This window comes from Cebus imitator, unplaced genomic scaffold (genome assembly GCF_001604975.1).
Source record: "Cebus imitator isolate Cc_AM_T3 unplaced genomic scaffold, Cebus_imitator-1.0 Scaffold335, whole genome shotgun sequence".
Taxonomy (NCBI): domain Eukaryota; kingdom Metazoa; phylum Chordata; class Mammalia; order Primates; family Cebidae; genus Cebus; species Cebus imitator.
The window spans coordinates 7,622-20,270 of NW_016107650.1; the positions used below are offsets into that span (position 1 = coordinate 7,622).

General features: G+C 37.3%; 1 long non-coding RNA gene across 5 annotated transcripts in view; it reads left to right on the forward strand.

The window, feature by feature from the left end:
* Positions 1-12,250, forward strand: part of LOC108287025 — a 19,863-nt gene extending 7,613 nt beyond the window's left edge. The window contains exons 1-5 of one of the 5 annotated variants that reach the window (XR_005196441.1): positions 7-1,808; positions 4,240-4,324; positions 6,682-6,861; positions 11,331-11,361; positions 12,191-12,239. This is a non-coding gene — a long non-coding RNA (uncharacterized LOC108287025). Of the gene's footprint in view, positions 1-6; positions 1,809-4,239; positions 4,325-6,681; positions 7,970-11,330 lie in introns of those variants that run through there. The other 4 variants (XR_001818169.1, XR_005196442.1, XR_001818168.2 and 1 more) reach the window with 4 other exon arrangements.
* The last annotated feature ends 399 nt before the right edge of the window (positions 12,251-12,649 follow it).

Below are 12,649 nucleotides of genomic sequence, written 5' to 3' on the forward strand. Positions count from 1 at the left end.
AAAAAAAAAAAAAAAGAAGAAGAAGAAAAAGAAAAAAAGAAAAAAAAGAAAAAGAATTATTTCAGGTTAAGCTGTGGCCAAATGTATCATTCTGTGGTACGTCTGGATGTGCAAAATCAAAAGGAGAGTTAGAAACAGTTTGAATTGTAGTTTTTATTGAAATTGGAACTTGAAAAGATAATGCTGGGATTTTAGTATGTTTATATATTTTGATTGTCCAATATAGATCTACAATGAACATTTTAGGTTAATAGAAAAAGCATGAGGAATAATAACTATGTGGGACTGTAATTACAATTGTTTAGTGTTGTAAGTGGAAGTCATTTTCAAAAAGAGAACACACTAAGTACTACTGTGGCAGCCACACTTATAGCAGCAGAAGTATAAAGTAATAATTGTGTACTGTAATGTTATATCTATGGAGAGAAATGGGAGGGGCCTGATTTTTTGCTAGAAGCAGCTTGTGCATAGTTTTACCAGCACCAAGTAGAAGTCAAAAGACATGTTAGCATCCTGGTTCTGCCACTTACTAGGTATGGGACCTTGGGAAAAATTATTTGTCATTGACCTTGTTCATAAAAATGGTACTAAGGTATGTGTAATAAACAAAAGTAGTAGGAAATGTAAAAGCATATGTAATCTGGAAAATATGTTGACACATTTGAGACAAAATGATCATAGCAGTATTCAGTATTCTGTGACTTAGTAAATCTCGAGGAAAATTTTTGTAAACCTGAAGGATGATAAAATGGCAGTAGCATCAAGAAAAGAATGGAAAAGTAGGAAATGGCACGTGGATTTTAAATTTGGGGTAGGGGTGTGTTCAGTTTCAGCAGGCTACGAATGAATATGTCCTGTAGGAACACAGGGTTTGGCACATGAGACTTTGTGATGAAATTTTAAGTGATTTGACCTAGAATTTATTTTGGTTATAGATCATAAACTCTGCTAGTCAGTGAGACGCTGAATATACAAGATGAGATCTTATGCTATAGCAGTAAGAACAGAAAAAGAGCAAATACTTCTCACTATAAATGCTTTCCATAAAGAAAACAGAAAATGTTAGAAGATAACAAGAAAGTTTGTAGTTAGGATGTGAATGGGAGTAGGACTGGAAATCTGTGGTCAGAGAACAGCCCTCTGAGTATCAGATTTAAGCTGCCAACTAGAGGAGGAGAAACAGCCAGCCATGTGAAAGTCTAAGAGGTGGAAATTCTGAATGGAGAGAACAAAAGATCCTATCCATCAGTTTGCTCTTAACTCCCTGGAATGGGCAGAAAGCCATCATCAAAATTATTTTTTATAATTACACTATGTACAGCAAATGTGAAATAGAATCCTGGCACATTTTAGATACTTCCTAAATAAATGTTTTTTTTTCTTCCTTTTAAAGAAAGCTTGCTACACTTTTGAAGTTTGTTCTTTCTCTCTCTCTCTCTCTTTTTCTTTTCTTTCTTTCTCATCCTTTCCTTTTCTCTTTTCTTTCTTGACAGGGTCTCACTTTGTTGCCTATGCTAAAGTGCAGTAGCGCAATTTCAGCTCACTGCAGCCTTGACTTTACAGGGTAATGTAATCCTTCCATTTCAGTCTTCTGAGTATCTGGGATTACAGGCATGGACCACCATGCAAAGCTAATTTATGTGTCTTTTGTACAGATGGGGTTTGACCATTTTTCCCAGGCTGGTTTTAAACTCCAGGGCTCAAGCAATACAACCACCTTGGCCTCTCAAAGTCTTAAGATTAAAGGTGTGGTTCACTGCCCCTGGCCTGACGGATGCCTCGAATCACCATGACACGTGTATACCTAGGTAACAAACGTGCATGTTCTGCACATATATTCCAGAACTAAAAATATAATAAAAAAAAAAACAGTATTTTTACAGTTGATCACATATTTGCTTGCTTTTATTTAAATATAACAAATTTTATTACTACATTATCATTCTATTGAACCTTTGTTTTTCTGTCAGTAAGGATTTTATAACAAAAATGTAGTTTTTTCGAAGTCTTTGTTTACCTAAATGAAGCATCTTCTATGGTGTTTTATTGATACTCAATATGACATATTTCCAAGTTTTCTATCATAAATATCTTAACACTGAAATATTTATATGAGGATATTTAATTTTTTTAATATTGTATGTATGACACCAAGTAATACATATTTATATATCTTATATAGATGTATATATTATATATGTATATATTTTATAAAATATATATAATTTTATATATACATATATATGTATTATATATATATATTTGTATATACATAACATTTTCAGATGGAATCTTGCTCTTCTACCCAGGCTGGACTGCAGTGGTGCAATGTCCACCCCCTGGGTTTAAGCAATTCTCTTGTCTCATCCTCCCAAGCAGCTGGGACTACAGGTGCACACTACCAATCTGGGATAATTTATTTATTTTTGGTAGACACAGAGTATCACTGTATTGGTCAGGCTGCTCTCAAACTCCTGATCTCAAGTGGTACATTCGCCTAGGCCTGCCAAAGTGCTGAAATTACAAACGTGAGCCAATCCAACTGGCCAAAATATATATCATATGTATAACATATCATACATATTATATATATAACATATATGGATAACATTATAATATATATATATCATATATACATTTATATTTTGAGACAGTGTCTTGCTCTGTTTCCAGGCACCAGGCTGGAGAGCAGTGGTGCAATCTAGGCTCACTGCAACCTCTGCCTCCCAGATTCCAGCAATTCTCCTGCCTCAGCCTCCTGAGTAGCTGGGTCTACAGGCGTGCGCCACCATGCCCAGCTAATTTTTGTATTTTTTAGTAGAGACGGGGTTTCACCATGTTGGCCAGGATGGTCTCGATCTCTTGACCTCGTGATGCTCCCGCCTCAGCCTCCCAAAGTGCTGAGATTACAGGCATAAGCCACTGCGCTCGGCTGCCAGTATGTATTTTTAAAATGTTTTCTTATTTTTGGTGGAGATTACAAAGTAGAGTTAGGTACCTTGAAGCTAGTTTCTGACTAAAATATGCACATGCTGATATTCTTTTTCTGAATATGTTTTCTTTGGGCTGCCATGCTTGGATAAGCAAGTGAATGGACATACGAAGATAACAGATGAGCCTGATCTAGAAAGTGTAGATGACATTCTTTACTGGAATGCTTTGGTCTTCAGTACATGCTTCTTATTTTTTTAAGACAAATTAGTTTTAAAATAGTAAATTGAAATTTAGGGGGAGACAGTCTTGCTCTGTTGCCTAGGCTGGAGTGCAGTGGCATGACCTTGGCTTTCTACAGTCTCCACCTCCCAGGCTCAAGTAATCCTCCCACATAAGCCTACCAAGTAGCTGGAGCTACAGGCACACACCACAATGACTAACTCATTTTGGTATTTTTTTTTGTAGAGACAGGTTCTCATTATGTTACCCAAGCTTGTCTTGAACTCCAAGCTCAAGTAATCCACCTACCTTGGTTTTGCAAAGGGTTGGGATTTTAAGAGTGAGCCACCAAGCTTGGGTAAACTGAAATTTTTTAAGTAAATTGATTAGTGTGGGGTGTGGTGGTGCACATTGGTTATCTCAACACTTTGGGAGGCAGAAGTGAAAGGATTACTTAAGACCAGGAGTTTGGGCCGGGCATGGTGGCTCACGCCTGTAATCCCAGCACTTTGTGAAGCCGAGGTGGGTGGATCATGAGGTCGAGGGATAGAGACCATCCTGGCCAACATGGTGAAACCCCATCTCTACTAAAATATAAAAAAAATTAGCTGGGTGTGGTGGTGTAGGCCTATAGTCCCAGCTACTCAGGAGGCTGAGGCTGGAGAATTGCTTGAACCTGAGAGGGGGAGGTTGCAGTTAGCCGAGATCATGCCACTGCATTCCAGCCTGGCACCTGGTGACAGAGTGAGACTCTGACTGAAAAACAACAAAACAAAACAAAAAACACCAGGAGGTTGAGACCAGCCTGGGCAATAGAGTGAGACCTTGTCTCTACAAAAATAACAATAAAAAAGCCTATCATGATGCTACGCACCTGTAGTTCCAGTTACTCAGGAAGTTGAGGTGGGAAGATTGCTGGAGATCGGGAGGTTAAGATTGCCTTGAGCCATGATCATGCCACTACATTCCAGCCCTGGGTGACAGAGTGAGACCCTGTTTCAAAAAAAGAAAATTGATAGGAAACTTTTTTATGCAACTCATTATAATTTTTTAAATGGAAACTCATGCTTGATATTACCTCAACAGTATGTCCCTGAGAAAGTTTTGGAGCCTTTACCTAGACCTTCCAATGGAAAAAAAACACAGAGTATAGTCCATGTAAAAGGAGAAGGTAAGAATACTATTTTTTTTTTTAAAAGGAATTTGATGGAATTTTAAAAAAAATATGAGCACTAATATATTCAAATAGCTAAAGAAAATATTCTATTAAATGTATAATAAGGAAAGGAGAAGTAAAATGGTGATAAGTTGTATATCTATTAGGGGTCAGCAGTTGAGTCTATTGAGTACCGCCAAAGAGCTGAATTATTAGTTTCCATTTAAAGATACTCTAAGATGTGAGGCAAGTCAGGAAAGAGGGAAGAGGAAATGAATAAAAAAGAATGAGGAGGGCAGAGTGTACATGGAATAAGTGAAGAAACAGTATGTGGGTGTATGTAAAGGAGGGTAGTAAAGTCAAATTGATTTGTAGAAGAAGGAAGAGCAGGGTGATAGAAATAGGAAAGAAGGTGAGCTTTCAGCACCAAAATGTGTCAGAGAATTAGAGTAACACCTTCCTGCTCTTGCTCTCATTCTCACTATTGGAGAGGCATTAAGTACTGAGGTACCTCACCACACACCTGTGTTTTATCTACCATAGATGAGTATCACCATAAATGGTCAGCCATGTATGGACATAATTTAATTTTATAGAAAATGTTATAATTTCATCGGATAGTATCATATAGGCCATATTAACATAATTGAATAGTGTCTTGTGATTTATGGAGAGAAAGTTAGAGAAGGTATAGCGTGATTAAGTTTATTAGAAACATAATGGCTTATAATGCAGAATTAAATTCAGGGACTTAATAGGGAAGAAATTGAGGCTAAGTTCCAGATGGATGATTACGGTAAACAAATGTGGAAGCACATTAGTGTAGAACAGGGCATCCAAATTTTCATGAATTAGTTGAGGAGCTTCTGGAAAATGGACATTGTCATTCAGCACATGTGGGATTCTGCATTTCTCAGGAGTACTCAGGTGGTGTTGGTGCTGTTCCTCAGACATAGCTCTGAGTAACAAGGAACTAGCCTTCCTTTAGAATAATCTGGAAAAAGAACCACTGGAAAGCAATTTTTAAAAATAATAGAATCAAGGGAAGGCATTATTCTCCTTTTATTTCTGAAGTAGGATTCTGGCCACAGAGGAAGCAGAATGAGATGAAAAATGAAATTCTTGGTGTATACTACGGCTGAACACAGATGAAAAAAGTGGTCGCAATTATCCACAAAAAGCAGTTAGGAAGAGAAGCGTCAGGATGACAGATCTAAAGATTACTTTTGCAAAGGAAAAGGGATTGTGAAAGGGCAACGAGGGGGGAAAAGGGTTTCTTGGGGGACTTTGGAGTTAAAACAAAGGGAACTTGAGACACCTCACTTGCAGTTCCTTGGGCATATGCCCCATCTAGCAAAAGCGGTTATTGCTGTGGAGGGTACTTGGAGGCAGGAGGAGTGCTAGAACTGGGGTAAAGCATAGCAGCTAATTTCTCTTCATAACTATCAGGCCTCAGAGCAAGAAGTTTCTTTGACATGAGTGAATAAGATGTGATTAAGTTGCATTTTGGCTAATTTGGGGGGGGGGGTGTTAGCCAGTTATTTGATATTATATCTGTTTTATACAAGTCGTTTATAGAGTAAGATGACATATCGAACTTAGCTAATTTTAGAAGCAGTCGTATTATAAAATTTATTCTTTGAATACCAAAATTGTATTTTGGTATTTGGTATTCAAATTGTATTTGGTATTCAAATTTTCTAAGAATACTGCACTGATCTTGAAATACAAAAGTTTATTCTTTTCTATCAAGACTGTGGCAATTCAATGTTTTCTCTTTTGATAAATATTTTGATACTGAAGGCTTATTCTATATAGTTTATTTGATGTGTTTTAAGTCTTGCATGAGTGGATCAAGGAACTCTTAAGAAAAGATCAAACAAGAGGATATGAGAAATGTAGGTGCTTCAGTAGCCACGTGGGCACAGGAAAATGAGAATTTTGAGAAACTGTTATTTCATAAGTGTGTATCATAGCTGATCAATTTAGAACACTTTCTTTGATGAGAGGTGAATCACACATTCACCTGAACTGGCATCCCAACTGTCTATTTCCTAAGTGACAGGACAAGGGGAAGCACATGATAAATATTTGTAGTGTTCTGGCATCAATGCCTCTGATGTTTTCCAGTTTAAATACTCTGTAGCATTCATCATCAGCCTTGACATTGATTCTCTAAGGTTATGATTTGCTCCACTGTTTAATGGTCCCTTTTATCAATATCAGCTCAACATGTTCACATTAATATCCATACTTTTCTATTTTAGTTATAGGCATTTGAAACAATCTCACTTTTGAAATACAAAGTTTGTGATTTAGGAATCCTATATTCCTATTTTACTCAGTATATTTCCATCACCTTGCTGTCCTAGGCAATAAAAGAAGATGCCAAAAAGAATCCTCAACATTAATTGTTTTCAGAGCCAGGCATGGGGACTCAGCTTGATATTAACACTGCATGAATGTTTGGTTGGCCCTGTCACATCTACATATAATCGATGACGTGTCCCCTCTCCTTTGTAAGGCCTCCTGAATAACATCCTTCCTTGGAGGTAATTATATATATTTATTTTTAGTTACTTTGTATTGCATAAAATATATATGATTTATTATTTTCTTTTAAAACTCAAGTCAGCCTACCACTGAAGATCATGTTGTGACAGAAGCAGTACAAAGAAAGAATGTACAGACATTGAGAGCAGGTACATTTTCAATACAAATGGAATGCTGGAAATAAGTATATTAAATGATTGGAAGTACTCAAATTTTTCTTACCCCTAATTCTTTTCATTCTAAATTGAATGGAAGGCATTGACATAAATGTTATTGTTGGTATTCATGTTTCAATAAAATTAAATTTAGAAGTATAAGAAAACAAGATTTTAAAAATATGAGTTTTAACTCAGATGCTTCTATTTTAATATTTTGAATAGCATAACGTTTCCAATAAGGAATTTTTATACTTGTCGGATTCAAAGCAGTGAATTTTGAGGTTCTAAGATATTTCCAGTATCTTATGTGCTATAGTTGGAGTTCTGATACTTACCTAAAGGAATGCTTTATTTAGATATTAGTTTCTGTATTAATGTTAGAGGCTTCCTGTTAATGTTATTACACCGATGCTGTGAAACCAATGAGATGGTCTAATGAGCAGACTGTGTGCATGTGTGCGTATGGCTATGTATATGGGTGTGTTTGTGGCATCTTTGATTATTAAAAACTAGGAAAGTAATTCATTCATAACTGACAGTCTTAAAATGGTGGTTTTGAGACTTTTTGGTATAAACGTTTTTTAAAAAAATAATTGCATTGAGGCTACCAATATCACTGGCTGTTTTCCATTTCAATATCCTTTTGAAATCCTTAACTATATTGTGATTCTCAGAAATAATATGCAGAAGTTTTATTTGTGTCCTAAAATGGAATGTAAGTGGTTCTACACTTTACATATCATTCTGCCACTTTCTTTTGGGTACTTTGTATTATATTTTCGAGATGTATCCACACTGATGTGATTCGCTCTGGTTTAATTCATTTTATACTTGTCATTGCGTTCCCTTATGCCACTCTACCACATTGAATTAGACTCTACTGTTGCTGATAAATGAAGAAAGAAAAAAAACAGAAAAGGAAAAATAGGTAGGTGCGGTGGCTCACACCTGTAATCCCAGCAGTTTGGGAGGCTAAGGCAGGCAGACCACGAGGTCAGGAGATCAAGACCATCCTGGCCAACATGGTGAAACCCCATCTCTATTAAAATATAAAAAAATAGCTGGGCATGGTGGCACATGCCTGTAGCCGCAGCTATTCGGGAGGCTGAGACAGAAATCGCTTGAACCCAGGAGACAGAGGTTGCAATGAGCCAAAATTGCCCCACTGCACTCCAGTCTGGCAGCAGAGCAAGACTCTCTCTCAAACAAAAAAAGAAAAAGACTGTCAGATTAAAAGGAGCTTTTGTTTAATCAGTTTGTATCTGTGAATATTTACTACATGAGAGCTTAAGGCTGAAAAGTTCAGAATGCAAGCATGCACCACCACATTTTACAAATGCCCTTAAAATTATGACTCCTGAGCCTTTAGCCTATGAAGTTACAACGACTCATTTCTCTAAATAAGTTTAATGTACTGTTCTCTAAAAAANGAATTATGACTCATGAGCCTGTAGCCTATGAAGTTATGACAACTCATTTCTCTAAAGAGGTTTACTGTTCTCTAAAGAGAAAAAAAAAAAAAAAAAAAAAAAAAAAAAAGAATGAAAATAGCAAATGACATTGTCTTATTTGACCTCTTGAACATCTGCGAATGAAACTGCAACTTACTCATGTCAAAATTCAGAACCAAGGTTTCGAACAATATATATATAGTTTGTCAAAGTCTCATGAGCCCTTGATTATGAAATGGCCTTTCAAGTTTTACTATTGCATTTTTTGCTCTTTTTCTTGACTTGTCTTACAAAAGCTTAAATTCAATAGTTTTATTTCTACAGAAAGGAGGAATTTAATTTTTTAATAAATTTCTGTCTTGTCTCATGGCATTGTGAACTCTTCAGATCAGGTGTGGACCTAGACTTATTTTTACATGGAAACAATTAGGTTTCTTTGTTGTTGTTGAGACAGAGTCTTGTTCTGTGATGTGGTTCAGAGTGGATAAGCTCTTAAAGCAGTCATCTTTCAAGTGGTTCTTTCTGTGGGAGGTAAAATGGCAGGTGAATTTGGGCCTTGTTTTATGTAGGGCAGAGCACATAGCTACAACTAAGTAAAACAATCAGCACCTTCCCCAAGAGTATTGGCCAGGGTAACACATTAATATCCCTTGAGCTCTTCTCCACTGGCAGCTGGAAAGTTTTTGCAAGAATCCCTGTTTCTGGTCTGATTCTTATGTTTTGCTGACTTTTGGTGATAGGGTGTCTTATCCTAAACTGAACAGTTTTAACTAAAGAGCTAGAATGTATTGTGTTACAACAAACTAAGTGCAGTAGTTCCCCCTTAACTATGGGAGATGCATTCAGAGGCTCCCAGTGAATGCCTGAAAGCACAAATAGTACTGAATCACTCTCACTTTTTTCCATACTTACATATCTACGATACAGTTGAATTGATAAATTAGGCACAGTAAGAAATTAATTAAAAAAATGGAAAATTATAGTAATATGCTGTAATGCAAGTTTTTTGAATGTGGTCCTTAAATATATGGTATGGTTCTCACCCTTTTTCCCGTGATGATGTGAAGTGATGCAGTACCTATGTAATGAGATGAGGTGAGGTGAATGACGTAGGCATTGTCATGTAGTGTTGGGTCACTATTCACCCCGACTCTAAGTCAGAAAAAAAGATTATCAGCTTTGAGTGTTCCTGGACCTTCAGGCCTCAATGACAGTGATGGCGGGATGCAGGAGGAGACCATGTTGATGACTAGGGCTGGACAGCACATGCAGTGTGAATGCACTGGACAAAGGAATGATTCACATCCTGGGATGGATAGTGGGCAAGAGCTCAAGATTTTATTGTGCCTCTCAGACTGGCACACTAACACTTATGACTTGTTTATTTCTGGAGTTTTCAATGTAATGTGTTTGGAATACAGTTAACTGTTAGAGCTGTAACCACATAATTCAAAACTGCAGATGTAAAATCTGTGTTTGGACTTTGACTCATTTCTTGGTGTACAATTCTTAAAATCCTTAGAATTTCCAAAGTGATGTCTTTTAGTATGCTAATGATTGATGGCTGGAAGCTCCTAGGTAGATTCAGGATGGGAACTGGTACCATGCTGAAGACATGCCTGATTAGAGGGTTGAGATCTTCTGTCTCACTCTGCAAACTCTGGGGAGGAGAGAAGGGCTGAAAGTTGTCAGTCACCAACAGCCAGTGATTGATTAGTTATGCCTATGTATTGAAGCCTTCATACAGACCCAAAGGGACTGGGCTTGGAGAGCTTCCAGATCGCTGAATACACACAGGTTCCTGGAGGGTGGTATGTCCTGAGAGGGCATGGAATCTCTGTGCCACTAGCCCCATACATTGCACTATGCATCTCTTCATCTTTACCTTTTGTACTGTCATTCATACCATGCTGCTAAGTGTGTTTCCTGAGTACTTTAAGCCATTCCAGCAATTCAGTTTAACCCAAAGAGGGAGTCCTGGGAACCCCAATTTGAAGCTGACTGGTCAGAAGTTCTGGAGTTTCAGACTTAGGACTGATGTAGCGAGGCAGTCTCACAGGACTGAGACCTTTACCTGTGGAATCTGATGCTGTCTGCAGACAGAGTGTGAGAACTGAATTAGATGACACCCAGTTTGTGTCATCTGCAGAAGTGATTGCTTGCCTGTTGGTGGGAAAAACCTCTCCACGTTTCGTCACAGAAGCTTTCTTTGTTGATGATTGTTGCTGTGGTGTGAGAGCAGAGAAAAACATGGCATATGTGTCTTTTCCACACATACAGTGGATAAGGAGTACTACTGTTTACCGTTTCAACTGCCCCCCTTCATATTTTGGTCCAGAAATCATGGTGTTTGACACTGGTAACTCATGCTGTCTGTTCTGCTAACAATACCATTTTTATTCAGTTTCATAGGGTTTGGCTAGGATGACTTGTATACTGCAGTTCACTTGTAGATACCAAATTTTGATAAGTTTATTCTTCTTTGTGTTTAATAAATACGAAGTAAGGGAAGTAAGAGTTCTTACTGCACTAATCACATACCAATAGGTATAATTTATATTAATTCTAATAAGATCCAATCTAATAAGCTCCCAAATGAATGCTTTATAACAAAGCATCAGTTGTATACTTTAAAGAAAAATGATCTAAATCATTTACAGAACTGTGGATACTTTTTTTTTAAATGAAGGTAGCATCTTGCTATGTTTCCGAAACTGGTCTCAAACTTCTGGGTTTCTCAAGTGATACTCCTTCCTCAGTCTCCCAAATAGTTGAAATTATAGCCATGCATAACTGTCCTTTCTTATGGTTTTAATATTCTATACATTACTGATTGAAAATGCATTTTTTCTTTAATAGGTTGTGGGAGTTCTGATGAATCTCCAGTCAGGTAGGACTTTACAGTTTTAAAAAATTATGTTAACTAAGAAAACATAGATGGAAAAAACTAATATCTATTGAGTGTGTATTCTGGGCTAACCACCCTATTAAATGCACCTCAAAGCCATCATGTCTGTTTTCTTATAACCTACTGTTTATTAAATAGGCAACTGTGGTTTAGAGAGGTTGATTAAATGGATCATGATCCCATAGTTCAAAAAGTAGCTGGCCCACAGTTTGGCCATCAGCCTTTCAAATCTTTTTTCTTGCTAATCAGCACAGATTGATAGAGATACTTGTGCAGAACTTTGATCAAGGTATAGGTCTGAATAAGATTAATCAGATAAATTATTTTAATTAATGTCTAAATTAATGAGTTTAAGTAAGTTAAACTCTCATTTTAGGTCTCTCTTAGTAATGAGGTTAGTCCTTGAGTTTGTCCTAATATATTTGACAATTTTTGTGGTAACCAGAATTTTTTTTTTTAAATTAACCATCAAAGTCTTTATGACAGAATAAAGGTTTGGCTATCGGACTGGAAGTTTTCAAATTCTGCTGGCTGTGTATTCTGAATTTTCCTATAGACAGAACCAAAAGTCCACAGAATTACAGAAGTTTAAGGAGTCTTGGGACTAATTAAAATACCTTCAAGGACTTCAATCCGTGTTCAAGTGATTTTCTAGATTGAGAACCTGAGACTTAGAGATGAGGATGCTTTTTTTGGACACAAGACACGCTAGAAATGAGATCTGAACACGTTTTAAAGCCCAATAGTCTTCCTTCTTTTTCTAGTCTATTGGCATGTGTTTTTTGAGACAGAGTTTTACTCCTGTTGCCAGACTGGCGTGCAGTAGCACAATCTTGGCTCACCACAACCTTCACCTCCTGGGTTCAAGCGATTCTTCTGCCTCAGCCTCCTAAGTACATGCGATTACAAGCATGTGCCACCATGACCAAGTAAGTTTGGATTTTTAGTAGAGACGGGGTTTCTCCATGTTGGTCAGGTTGGTCTTGAACTCCTGACCTCAGTTGATCTGTCTTTCTTCGCCTCCCAAAGTGCGGGGATTACAGGTGTGAGCCACCACACCTGGCCTGGCATGTGTTTTAATAATACAAAGGGGGAGTGAATCTGGTGCACGGAGTGGATAGAATGAGAATGGAATTAGCTGGTGAACCCAATGGAAATGGCTAAGAATGGAATGAGCAGGGCAAGGCCAGGTTTGAAGAGAAACAACCCTGGATACGGATTATTCAGTAAGAGATTAGAATACTGGGGTTTATGACAAGTCTGATAAATC